We start from the raw sequence: 13,886 nt of genomic DNA on the forward strand, positions 1-13,886 counted from the left end.
TTAAAATTGGCTTTGATATACCTTGGGATCCGGGTGGATTCATTACTTGAGCACTATATGCCTAGCTTAATGGCTTTAAAGAAAGCGCTGCCAGGGAGACAACCCGGAAGTTTTAGGGAGTCATTTATTTCTGTTGACTGCTTTCATATAGTAAAAAAAACAAAAAATGAAGACGGGAACCCAAAACTTTTTCAAAAAGGAAAGCGAAAGTGAGAAAGACAAGCATTGTTGAAGTGGGAGCTAGCCTTGAACTTTGTTCATGCTCACGGAAACTTTGTCAATCTTGATTACAGAAACTTTTAAATAAAAATAATTATCCCCTTGTACAATTCCTTGTATTATAAAAATAATGTGCCAAGGTTTGCCTTTATGATGTTTACATTTGCTTGATGGTTTGTACGGTGCAGGACAGAAACTTTGGCTGTAGTGCGTGATTTTACATTTTTTGCTGGAATGTCAAATGGTTATGGTTCTTTTTGCAATGTCTTCCTATTCAACTTGTTTATTTTTCCTAATTTTGGTAGAATTTTTCAGGTATCATAAGTATGGTGAATGTTCAGATTATTACAGACTGTTCTGTTTTAGACAGATTCTGTTTTTGATGCATAGTTTGCTTGTTTTGACGAAACTATCAATTTATATTAGTGGATTAAGACATGGAAAAGTTATATTAAAGTAGACCAAATGCAAAAACAAAATATGAATTGGTTTGCAACAGTACTTAGAGTAGTGATTTGCTTTATTATACTAACGGATCTTACCGAGTTTTTTGTTGAAGTTTTGTGTGGATGAAGTGTTCGATGATCGAGAAGGTCTCGATGTGAGAAGAAGGAAGAGAGGCAAGAGATCAAAGCTTGAGGATACCTGAGGCACCATAAGTAAATATTCAAGGAGACTCAAGCGTCTAAGCTTGGGGATGCCCCGGAAGGCATCCCCTCTTTCTTCAACAAGTATCGGTATGTTTTCGGATTCGTTTCATTCATGTGATATGTGCAGATCTTGGAGCGTCTTTTGAATTTAGTTTTCATTTTTCTTTTATGCACCATGCTGGTATGAGATAGTCCGTGGTTGATTTATAGAATTCTCATTGCACTTCACTTATATCTATTGAGTATGGCTTTATAGAAGGCTTCATGTGCTTCACTTATATCATTTGAAGTTTGGATTCTCTTTACATAGAAAACCGTCATTGTGTCTTTCAATTATATTTGTTAGAGCGTGGGCATATATTTTGTAGAAATAATTAAACTCTCTTGCTTCACTTATATATATTTAGAGAGATGACAGGAATTGGTCATTCACATGGTTTGTCATAAAATCCTACATAAAACTTGTAGATCACTGAATATGATATGTTTGATTCCTTGCAATAGTTTTGCGATATAAAGGTGGTGATATTAGAGTCATGCTAATGGGTAGTTGTTGATGCGGAGCATCCCAAGGTCATCCCCATGGACCTACCATCGTCTCATCAAGTGCCTAGTGGACCCATGACTCGATCACGTGCAAGAGCTCTTGAAACCGAGGTGACATCTCTCCTCTCACAATTCCACCTCGATGCACATGAAGCATGGCTACTACCTCATATGGTCACTTTGTGCATACTCAGGTACCATGGAGAAGCTAAGGAGCAAGGACAAGAAGAAGAGGAAGATGAACGAAAAGGCGGAGAAGAAGGATGGCTGAAGGAAAAGTCCCAGCCACCGGACGACGGGCCGGGACCGGACGTCCGGCGCCTGAAGCCTCAGCCGAGCCCCAGCGAGCGGACGTCCGGTCCAGACCGGACGATCGGTCCCCTGCACCCAAAGCAAACGAGCGGACGTCCGGTCCGGACCGGACGACCAGCGCACCTGCATCCGAGCCAACATCAGCGGAAGTCCGACGTTTCCGGACGTCCGGCACCCCCATCACAGAGCAGAACCAGCGAACGTCCGGAGGACACCGGACAACCGGCCGCCCCTGAGACACCGGACGACCATCCACCAGCGGACGTCCGGTACCTGGCTGCGTCCAGATTCGGGCCCGAGGCCCATGTACCCCTACTTTCGCCCCCATTTGCACTTAGACTATAAATAGACCTCTCCCACCTCCTTTCTAGGGTTAGCAAATGTTTAGCTCATATTTGTGAGAGAGAGCTTTGCTCATCCACTTGGTTACCTTCTCCTCGGAGATTCGAGCCTCCATCGGAGAAGATCCCCCAAGCGGATTCAAGCCCCCTTTACGGGAAGATCCCCTTGTGGATTCAAGACCTCCCCACGGAGAAGAACCGGTTACCGTGTATCGTCCTTAGTTGTCCGTGGATTCGTGTATCTCTACCTATGTACTCGAGGATCTAGCCCATGTGTGACTTATTCGTGTCGGTTTAGTGATTTCCTCTTGTGTTTTCCCTCCATTCTTCCCCGTCTTCTTCGTGATTTCCCCGGGATCCGCTCCTTTCATGAAAGATCGGGCGATTAGGGTCTCTACCCTACATCATCTTGGTATCTAGAGCAAGGTTGATCACGATTTCGGAGCCCCCTCTTCGTTTTCTAGCTTGATTCTGTTGTTTTTCGTCCTAATCCGAAAATCCCCACAAAAATAACCCCAAAAATGTTTCTTGTGTTTTGTGAGTTTTGATGATGTTTTGTTGGTTTTGATCCATGACTTTGTTGTGTTGCAAGTGGATCTAGCCATCCCCCACTATCTCCACCTCAAAATCCATCCAAAATCCACGAAATCCTATCAATTTTGACCCCGACCCATCGGACGACCGCAACTTACCGGACGTCCGGAGCCGCAGGAACCACCGGACGTTTGACCTTACCGGACGACCGGAACCTCTAAACCGAGCGGAAATTAGCGGATTTCTGACCCTACCGGACGTCCGGCGACTGGACATCCGTCCATTTCGGACGACCGCTACTCTAAAAACTGATTTCGCTCAAATTTTGTTTAGCCTTCCACCACATCATCCGCTACACCACCATCGACTTCCGCAAACCTTTCCAATACCCCAACCCACACCACCACTTATCCGCTACCTACTCCGACGCTTTTTGTCGCACTTGGTTTTGAGAATTTGAGTTGTGGTACCGTATCCTTTTGTGTTTCGGCTATCTAGGTACGGTTCGACATCGACATCACCGCCGCTCATTTTCGCCACGGACGCGTCATCAACAACGACCACCTCGACTACGACTTGGTATTCATGCCACTATTTTGAAACCAAGACCGGTAACCTCATCCTGGTATTGGACTTATCAATCTTGCCATTACAGTGATAGCCATCATAGCCTTACTCCTTTGCGTTGCTTACCCATCGAGACTAGCCATTGAGTATTACCGGCAATGATACTTGTGCACATTAGTGATCATACTTCCCATAGCATACATACATACATCATTGTTGCCTATATTGGTATCATCTCTTGTGTCACAAAGTTGTCACCGCATACTCACTTGCTATCTTGGTTCGTCACGCATTGCATGAGAAAAGAGCTCAAACATCAAAGAGCCAAACAAGCTTTTAAGCAAAGAGGAAAGAAAAGCAAAGAGCTTTCAAGCAAGAACCATAGCATCATAAAACATTAAGATTGTCATACTCGATCATCTTGGATCATATCATAGCAACACCTTGCATAAAACATATTTGGGATAGAAGTCGTTGCATTTTTGCTAAGTAGGTTGTGCACAAGTTCTTGTATCTGCCTATCGTGCAATCGTGCTAGCATCTCTCCACTGTTGTGCAACAAGAGCATTTTTGTGGCTTCCACAATTTGGCTCACCCTTGGTTGCACAACCCCACTTATCTTTTTGCGCGTGTATTTCCGTGTACGGTATATGCTTGGTCTACTCGTTACAATACATCTTGCAAATCTTTTCCAACATTATTGAATCTTGCTTACATTCACATTAAAAATTGTGCCACCATCCTAACCAAGCTCCACCATAAGCTTTTACTTGTGTAGGTGTGAGAAACCGACGAGAATTCGTACCAATTGGGCTATTTCCTTGTCCTACATTGGAGTGATCATCGATTCACTTTCAACTTCGGTCAAGGTACATTTGGTATTCGTTCTTCTCTTTCTACAGCTCACATTTGTCTTGGAATGATGGATAGGCCAAGTACTTCTACCAACCCACTCTTCATGGAGCAAGACGACGACATGAACTCCTTCGTCACCAAGAGTCACCTCTTTGGTGCACAATGTGCTTTGCATCAAGAGCAACAAGCTATGAGTGAATGCATCGACAACCTTGCTGCCAACTTGCGACTTTACGAGCATCGTACAAGGGACTACTTCGACCACAAGCTCGACGATCACAAGCAAGAGAATGATGCAAGGATGGACGAGATTCGCACTTTGTCGCTCAACTGCTCTTCTTCCACTTCAAGAAGGAGCCGTTCAAGTCGCCATTCCGACTTTACCCTCTCCGGCTCAAGTACACCGACATCGAACACTCTTTGTCGAGCCACGCGCACCGACCATCAAGCAAACCTCAATCCACTTCGAGACACCGACTCTCAAGAGCGCCGACAACGTCAAACTCAAGAGGCCTTTGCGCTAGCTCGTGAACGGCGACAACAACGCCAACATGAAGAGGAAGAACGTGCGCGTCTCCACCAACTTGCACAAGATACCGAGACACAACGTCAAGAACAACAACTCCGTGACGCTCAAGCTCTTGCGGCGCAACAAGCTCTACGCGATTCGAGTCGAGCCGTTGCCGATCGAGGCCGACAAGACTGTGAACAAGAGGAAGCACCTCGCGAAGAAATTCAAGAACGACGATGTCAAGCTCGCATGCATCGTCTAGTTCCTCCTCGAGCTCGACGCGCTCCTCCACAAGCTCGCCAAGACCTTCAAGTTCATGAAGATCATGAAGACAATGGGAATCCTCCGCGAGAAGAGCAACACGAGGTTGACAACCCTCCGCGCCAAGAGCACCTCGAGTTGAACAATCATCTACAACATGGGCGTCATCATCCCCGACCCCAACACAATGAATAGCAACGCTACGGCAAGCTCAAGTTCACCATGCCCAAGTTCAACGGAAGCAACGATCCCGAAGAATACCTTTCATCGGCATTGAATGTTGACAAGATCTTCCGTTTGCACAATTATGAAGAAGAGAAGAAGATCGCGATGGCGTCCCTTGAGTTCCAAGAGTATGTCCTCATTTGGTGGGAACAAATCATAGAGCGCTGCGAGGCAAGAGGTGAACCACCCATCACAACTTGGGCACAAATGAAGGATGTCATGAGAGCACGCTTCGTGCCTAACTACTACAACTGCGACCTCTTCAAGAAACTCCAACAACTCAAGCAAGGAACCAAGAGCGTTGAAGAATACTACAAGGAGATGGAGATTTCTATGATAAGAGCCAATGTGATGGAAGATGATGAGCAAACAATGGCACGTTTCTTGAATGGACTCAATCATCCTATCAAGAAGATCGCCGACTTCCAACCATACTCAAATCTCATCGAGCTCATGCACCAAGCTACCAAAGCAGAACGCCAAGTGCAAGATGATTTCAAGTATGCCAAGTTCTCATCCAAGTCCTACGGCTTCTCCAATAACCAAGCTTCAACGACTCCAACACCGAATACAAGACACTCTACTTCCAACATCGACAAGTCGACTTCCGAGAAAGATTTGCCAAGTACAAGCAATCCTAATACGAGCAACTTCAAGCCAAGAGCTTCATCATCATCAACCCCTACCAATGAAACCGTCAAGACGAGTTCCTTCAAGTGATTCATTTGCGGCGGCCGAGGCCACAAGTCCTATGAGTGCACCAACAAGCACACCATGATCTTCAACGACGATGGCACTTATGATTCCATGAGCGAAGGAGAGATGGAAGTTCTTGAGCAAGTCGCCACGCACCGCCAAGTGAACACAGATGAAGAACAAGTCTTTTGTCATGAAGACTCAAGTCCCGCACTTGTTGTCTCCGAAGTCTTGACTCTCCAACATCACCAAGAAGAAGACCAAAGATGCCACATATTCCACAGCAAGGCCGACATCAATGGACGATCCGTCAAGGTCATCATCGATGGAGGGAGTTGTCATAATCTCGGAAGTGAAGAACTTTGCTCCAAGCTCCAATTGCCCAAGACAAAGCATCCACATCCATACAAAGTGCAATGGCTTAGTGACTCCGGTACCATCCAAGTCGAGCACCGAGTGCAAGCCTCCTTCAAGATTGGCGCCTACGAAGACACCTTGGAGTGCGACCATTTGTCATCTTCTCCTTGGACGGCCATGGCAATTCAATAGGGGAGTCGTCCACAATGGGCGTACAAACCACTATAGCTTCAAGATGCGAGGAAAGGAGTTTGTGTTACGACCTATGTCTCCAAGCCAAGTGATCGCCGATAAGCAAGCCACCCATCATGGAGACAATGGTGATAGAGTGAGCCACCAAAAAGAGAGTGAGCGCCACAAGCCCAAATTGAGTGCCTCCACGATGAGCGAAAACAAGAATCTAGTTCTATTTGCCACCAAACGTGAGATGAGAGAAGTGTGTGAGAACCCATCTAGTGTCCTACACTACGTCCTCATGTGCAAGGTCAATGCACCACAAACTAACACTTCTCACACTCTTCCTCTAGTGTTGTCTTCTCTTTTGCAGGAATTTCAAGATGTTTCCCCGATGAGCTACCTACGGACTACCTCCACTCCGAGGCATTGAGCACCGCATCGACCTCATCCCCGGAGCACCGCTTCCGAGCAAAGCTCCCTACCGCCTCAACCCCGAATAAACCAAAGAAATTCAAAGGCAAGTAAAGCATCTCATAGACCATGGTCATGTGCGTGAAAGTTTGAGCCCTTGTACCGTACCGGTCATTCTTGTGCCAAAACGTGACGGTAGCTTTCGCATGTGCTCCGATTGTAGACCTATCAATGCTATCACCGTTCGCTATAGGTACCCCATTCCACGCCTAGATGATATGCTTGATGAACATAGCGTTGCCACTATATTTTCCAAATTTGATCTTAAGAGTGGTTTCTATCAAATCCGCATACAAGAGGGCGATGAATGGAAAACCGCCTTCAAAACCAAGTTTGGTTTGTATGAGTGGTTAGTCATTCCTATGGGTCTCTCGGAAGCACCGGGCACTTTTATGCGCCTTATGAATCATGTCTTTCGCCCTTACATTGGTATATTTGTTATGGTTTACTTCGATGACATTCTTGTGTTTAGCAAATCTATCAAAGAGCATGTCACCCATGTCTGCACCATTTTGCAAACTCTTAGGAAAGAGCGTCTCTATGCTAATATGGAGAAATGCCTTTTTGGTGTTGATAAGCTCGTTTTCTTGGGTTTTGTTGTCTCTTCTAAGGGTGTTCATGTAGATGAGTCCAAGATCAATGCTATTAAGACTTGGCCTCAACCAACCAACTTGCATCAAGTGCGTAGTTTCCTTAGTCTTGCGGGTTTCTATCGTCGCTTTGTGAAGGATTTTAGCACAATTGCTTCGCCTTTGCATGCTTTGAGCAAGAAGAATGCGCCGTTTGTTTGGGGACCATCCCAAGATACCGCATTCAATGAGCTTAAGAATTTTCTTACTCATGCTCCCGTGCTTGCTTTTACCCAACTTCGACAAGCCTTTTGAGATTCATTGCGATGCTACCGGTAATGGCATAGGAGGTGTGTTAACGCAAGAGAAGCGCCCCATAGCTTACTTTAGTGAGAAACTTTCCGGAGCGCAACTCAACTATCCCATCTATGACAAAGAGCTATAAGCTTTAGTCCGTGTTTTACATGAATGGGAACATTACCTTCGTCCCCATGAGTTTATCATTCATACCGATCATGAGACTCTTAAGTATCTTAAGGGTCAAACTAAGTTGAACAAGCGTCATGCTAAATGGAGTGAATTCATTGAGTCTTTTCCCTATGTCATCAAGTACATCAAGGGTAAAGAAAACATCATAGCGAATGCTATTTCCCGCATATGCATGCTATTCACGCAACTTGAGTTAGATGTCATTGGCTTCGATCATATCAAAGAATTGTATGAGCATGATGAAACTTTTGCCACTCCTTATGCCAAGTGTTTGTCGAATACATCTTGGGATCCCTATTACATCAAATACGGCTATCTTATGAGAGCTAACAAACTTTGCATCCCCAAGTCGTCCCTTCATTTGTTGCTTTTGTAGGAATCGCATGGAGGAGGCTTAATGGGACATTTCGGATGCGACAAGACGTTCGCCACGCTCTCGAAGAGCTACTTTTGGCCGAAGATGTTTCGGGACGTAAATCGCTTCACCAACCGATTTTCGACATGCCGCAAAGCTAAGTCCAAAGCTCAATCTCATGGCCTCTATATGCCTCTACCGATTTCATGCCAACCATGGGAAGACAGTGGCATGGACTTTGTACTTGGTTTGCCTAGGACTCGCAATGGGAAAGATTCTATATTTGTCGTTGTGGACCGTTTCTCAAAAATGGCACATTTTATTCTTTGTAACAAGATAGACGATGCTTCACATGTTGCTAATCTCTTTTGTAGGGAAATATTGCGTCTACATGGTGTGCCAAAGACTATCGTCTCAGACCGCAACGTCAAGTTCTTGAGTTACTTTTGGAAGACCTTATGCGCCAAGCTCGGAATCAAGTTTCTATTCTCCACGGCCTATCATCCACAAACCAATGGCCAAACGGAGGTGCCAAACCGCACGCTCTCCACCTTTCTTCGCATCCTAATTAAGAAGAACATCAAGGAGTGGGAGGAGTGCCTACCCATCGCCGAGTACGCCTACAACCGCGCAAGACATTCGACTACCAGCAAGTCCCCCTTCGAGGTTGTCTATTGTTTCAACCTGTTGTCCCCATTGGATATACTACCTCTACCACTCCACGAGGCGCACAAACATGGATGTGAGTGACCGAGCCAAGCACCTCAAGAAGATGCATGAAGATACAAGGCACACCATTGAACTCCAAGTACAACGACTCGCGACCAAGCTCAACGTCAACAAGAATCACATGATATTCAACATCGGAGATCTTGTATGGCTACAGCTTCGCAAGGGACGCTTCCCCAACGAACACAAGTCCAAGCTACGACCACGAGCCGATGGACCATTCAAGGTGCTTGCACGCTACAACTACAACGCATACAAGATCGACATCCCACGTGACAAGTACTCCGTGAGCGAAATCTTCAACGTCAAAGATCTCTCCCCGTGCATTGGTGATGAGGATTTCGATCCAACGTCGTATCTTCCCCAAGGGAGGGGAGATGATGCGGAGCATCCCAAGGTCATCCCCATGGACCTACCATCGTCTCATCAAGTGCCTAGTGGACCCATGACTCGATCACGTGCAAGAGCTCTTGAAACTGAGGTGACATCTCTCCTCTCACAATTCCACCTCGATGCACATGAACCATGGCTACTACCTCATAAGGACACTTTGTGCATACTCAGGTACCATGGAGAAGCTAAGGAGCAAGGACAAGAAGAAGAGGAAGATGGACAAGAAGTCGGAGAAGAAGGAGGGCTGAAGGAAAAGTCCCAGCCACCGGACGACCAGCCGGGACCGGACGTCCGGTGCCTGAAGCCTCAGCCGAGCCCCAGCGAGGGGACGTCTGGTCTAGACCGAACGACCGGTACCCCTGCACCCGAAGAAAACGAGCGGACATCCGGTCCGGACTGGACGACCGGCGCACCTGCATCCGAGACATCAGCGGAAGTCCGACGTTTCCGGACATCTGGCACCCCCATCACAAAGTAGAACCAGCGGACGTCCGGAGGACACCGGACGACCGGCCGCTCCTGAGACACCGGACGACCGGCCACCAGCGGACGTCCGGTACCTGGCTGCGTCCAGATTCGGGCCCGAGGCCCATGTACCCCTACTTTCCCCCCCCCCCCCCATTTGCACTTAGACTATAAATAGACCTCTCCCACCTCCTTTCTAGGGTTAGCAAATGTTTAGCTCATATTTGTGAGAGAGAGCTTTGCTCATCCACTTGGTTACCTTCTCCTCGGAGATTCGAGCCTCGACCGGAGAAGATCCCCCATGCGGATTCAAGCCCCCTTTACGGGAAGATCCCCTTGTGGATTCAAGACCTCCCCACGGAGAAGAACCGGTTACTGTGTATCGTTCTTAGTTGTCCGTGGATTCATGTATCTCTACCTATGTACTCGAGGATCTAGCCCATGTGTGAGTTATTCGTGTCGGTTTAGTGATTTCCTCTTGTGTTTTCCCTCCATTCTTCCCCGTGTTCTTCGTGATTTCCCCGGGATCCGCTCCTTTCGTGAAAGATCGGGCGATTAGGGTCTCTACCCTACATCACATCCTAACCAAGCTCCACCATAAGCTTTTACTTGTGTAGGTGTGAGAAACCGACGAGAATTCGTACCAATTGGGCTATTTCCTTGTCCTACATTGGAGTGATCATCGATTCACTTTCAACTTCGGTCAAGGTACATTTGGTATTCATTCTTCTCTTTCTACCACTCACATTTGTCTTGGAATGATGGATAGGCCAAGTACTTCTACCAACCCACTCTTCATGGAGCAAGACAACGACATGAACTCCTTCGTCACCAAGAGTCATCTCTTTGGTGCACAACGTGCTTTGCATCAAGAGCAACAAGCTATGGGTGAACGCATCGACAACCTTGCCGCCGACTTGCGACTTTCCGAGCAACGTACAAGGGACTACTTCGACCACAAGCTCGACGATGACAAGCAATAGAATGACGCAAGGATGGACGAGATTCACGCTTTATTGCTCAACCGCTCTTCTTCCACTTCAAGATGGAGCAGTTCTACCCGCCATTCTGACATTACCCTCTCCGGCTCAAGTACACTGTCGTCAAACACTCTTCGACGTGCCGCGCGCAACGAGCGTCAAGAAAACCTCAATCCACTTCGAGACACTGACTCGCAAGAACATCGACGATGTCAAGCCGAAGAAGCCTTTGCGCTAGCTCGAGAACGGCAACAGCAACGCCAACATGATGAGGGAGAACGTGCGCGTCTCCACCAACTTGCACAAGATGCCGAGACACAACGTCAAGAACAACAACTTCGTGATGCTCAAGCTCTTGCAGCGCAACAAGCTCTATGCAATGCGAGTCGAGCCATTGCTGACCGGGGCCGACAAGCCCATGAACAAGAGGAAGCACTTCGCGAAGAAATTTAAGAACGACGATTTCAAGCTCGCATGCATCGTCTAGTTCCTCCTCGAGCTCGACGCGCTCTTCCACAAGCTCCCCAGGACCATCAAGTTCATCAAGATCATGAAGACAATGGGAATCCTCCGCGACAAGAGCAACACAAGGTTGACAACCCTCCGCGTCAAGAGCACCACGAGTTGAACAATCATCTACAACATGGGCGTCATCATCCCCGACCCCAACACAATGAAGAGCAACGCTACGGCAAGCTCAAGTTCACCATGCTCAAGTTCAACAGAAGCAACGATCCCGAAGAATACCTTTCATGGGCATTGAAAGTTGACAAGATCTTCCATTTGCACAATTATGAAGAAGAGAAGAAGATCATGATGGCATCCCTTCAGTTCCAAGAGTATGTCCTCATTTGGTGGGAACAAATCATAGAGCGCTGCGAGGCAAGAGGTGAACCACCCATCACTTCTTGGGCACAAATGAAGGATGTCATGAGAGCACGCTTCGTGCCTAACTACTACAACCGCGACCTCTTCAAGAAACTCCAACAACTCAAGCAAGGAACCAAGAGCGTTGAAGAATACTACAAGGAGATGGAGATTGCAATGATAAGAGCTAATGTGACGGAAGATGATGAGCAAACAATGGCACGTTTCTTGAATGGACTCAATCATCCTATCAAGAAGATCGCCGACTTCCAACCATACTCAAATCTCATCGAGCTCGTGCACCAAGCTACCAAAGAGGAACGCCAAGTGCAAGATGATTTCAAATATGCCAAGTTCTCATCCAAGTCCTACGGCTTCTCCAATAACCAGGCTTCAACGACTCCAACATCGACTACAAGACCCTATACTTCCAACATTGACAAGTCGACTTCCAAGAAAGCTTCGCCAACTACAAGCAATCCTAATACGAGCAACTTCAAACCGAGAGCTTCATCATCATCAACCCCTACGGATGAGACCATCAAGTCGAGTTCCTTTCACTTGCGGCGGCCGAGGCCACAAGTCCTATGAGTGCACCGACAAGCGCACCATGATCTTCAACGACGATGGCACTTATGATTCCATGAGCGAAGGAGAAATGGAAGCCCTTGAGCAAGTCGCCATGCACCGCCAAGTGAACAATGAAGACGAACAAGTCTTTTGTGATGAAGACTCAAGTCCCGCACTTGTTGTCTCCAAAGTCTTGACTCTCCAACATCACCAAGAAGAAGACCAACGATGCCACATATTACACACCAAGGCCGGCATCAATGGACGATCCGTCAAGGTCATCATCGATGGAGGGAGTTGTCACAATCTCGCAAGTGAAGAACTTTGCTCCTAGCTTCAATTGCCCAAGACGAAGCACCCACATCCATACAAAGTGCAATGGCTTAGTGACTCAGGCACTATTCAAGTCGAGCACCGAGTGCAAGTATCCTTCAAAATCAAAGCTTACGAAGACACCTTGGAGTGCGACGTCATCCCAATGACCGTTTGTCATCTTCTCCTTGGACGGCCATGGCAATTCGATAGAGGAGTCGTCCACAATGGGCGTACAAACCACTATAGCTTCAAGATGCAAGGAAAGGAGTTTGTGTTACGCCCTATGTCTCCAAGCCAAGTGATCGCCGATAAGCAAGCCACCCATCGTGGAGAGAATGGTGAGAGAGTGAGCCACCAAAAAGAGAGTGAGTGCCACAAGCCCAAATTGAGTGCCTCCACGATGAGCGAAAACAAGAATCTAGTTCTATTTGCCACCAAACGTGAGATGACAGAAGTGTGTGAGAACCCATCTAGTGTCCTACACTACGTCCTCGTGTGCAAGGACAATGCACCACAAACTAACACTTCTCACACTCTTCCTCTAGTGTTGTCTTCTATTTTGCAGGAATTTCAAGATGTTTTCCCCGATGAGCTACCTCCGGGACTACCTCCACTACGAGGCATCGAGCACCGCATCGACCTCATCCCCAGAGCACCACTTCCGAAAAAAGCTCTCTACCACGTCAACCTCGAAGAAACCAAGAAAATTCAAAGGCAAGTAAAGCATCTCATAGACCATGGACATGTGCGTGAAAGTTTGAGCCCTTGTGCCGTACTGGTCATTCTTGTGCCAAAACGTGACAGTAGTTTTCGCATGTGCTCCGATTGTAGACCTATCAATGCTATCACCGTTCGTTATAGGTATCCCATTCCAGGCCTAGATGATATGCGAGATGAGCTTAGTGGTGCCACTATATTTTCCAAAATTGATCTTAACAGTGGTTACTATCAAATCCGCAAACAAGAGGGCGATGAATGGAAAACCGCCTTCAAAACCAAGTTTGGTTTGTATGAGTGGTTAGTCATGCCTATGGGTCTCTCGGAAGCACCGGGCACATTTATGCGCCTTATGAATCATGTCTTTCGCCCTTATATTGGTATATTTGTTGTGGTTTAGTTCGATGACATTCTTGTGTTTAGCAAATCTATCAAAGAGCATGTCACCCATGTCCGCACTGTTTTGCACACATTTAGGAAAGAGCGTCTCTATGCTAATATGGAGAAATGCCTTTTTGGTGTTGATAAGCTCGTTTTCTTGGGGCTTTTTGTCTCTTCTATGGGTGTTCATGTAGATGAGTCCAAGATCAATGCTATTAAGACTTGGCCGCAACCAACCAACTTGCATCAAGTGCGTAGTTTCCTTGGTCTTGCGGGTTTCTATCGTCGCTTTGTGAAGGATTTTAGCACCATTGCTTCGCCTTTGCATGCTTTG

The sequence above is a fragment of the Triticum urartu genome, chromosome 6A (genome assembly GCF_056163025.1).
Source record: "Triticum urartu cultivar PI428250 chromosome 6A, HENAU_Tu73, whole genome shotgun sequence".
In the NCBI taxonomy this organism is placed as follows: Eukaryota; Viridiplantae; Streptophyta; class Magnoliopsida; order Poales; family Poaceae; genus Triticum; species Triticum urartu.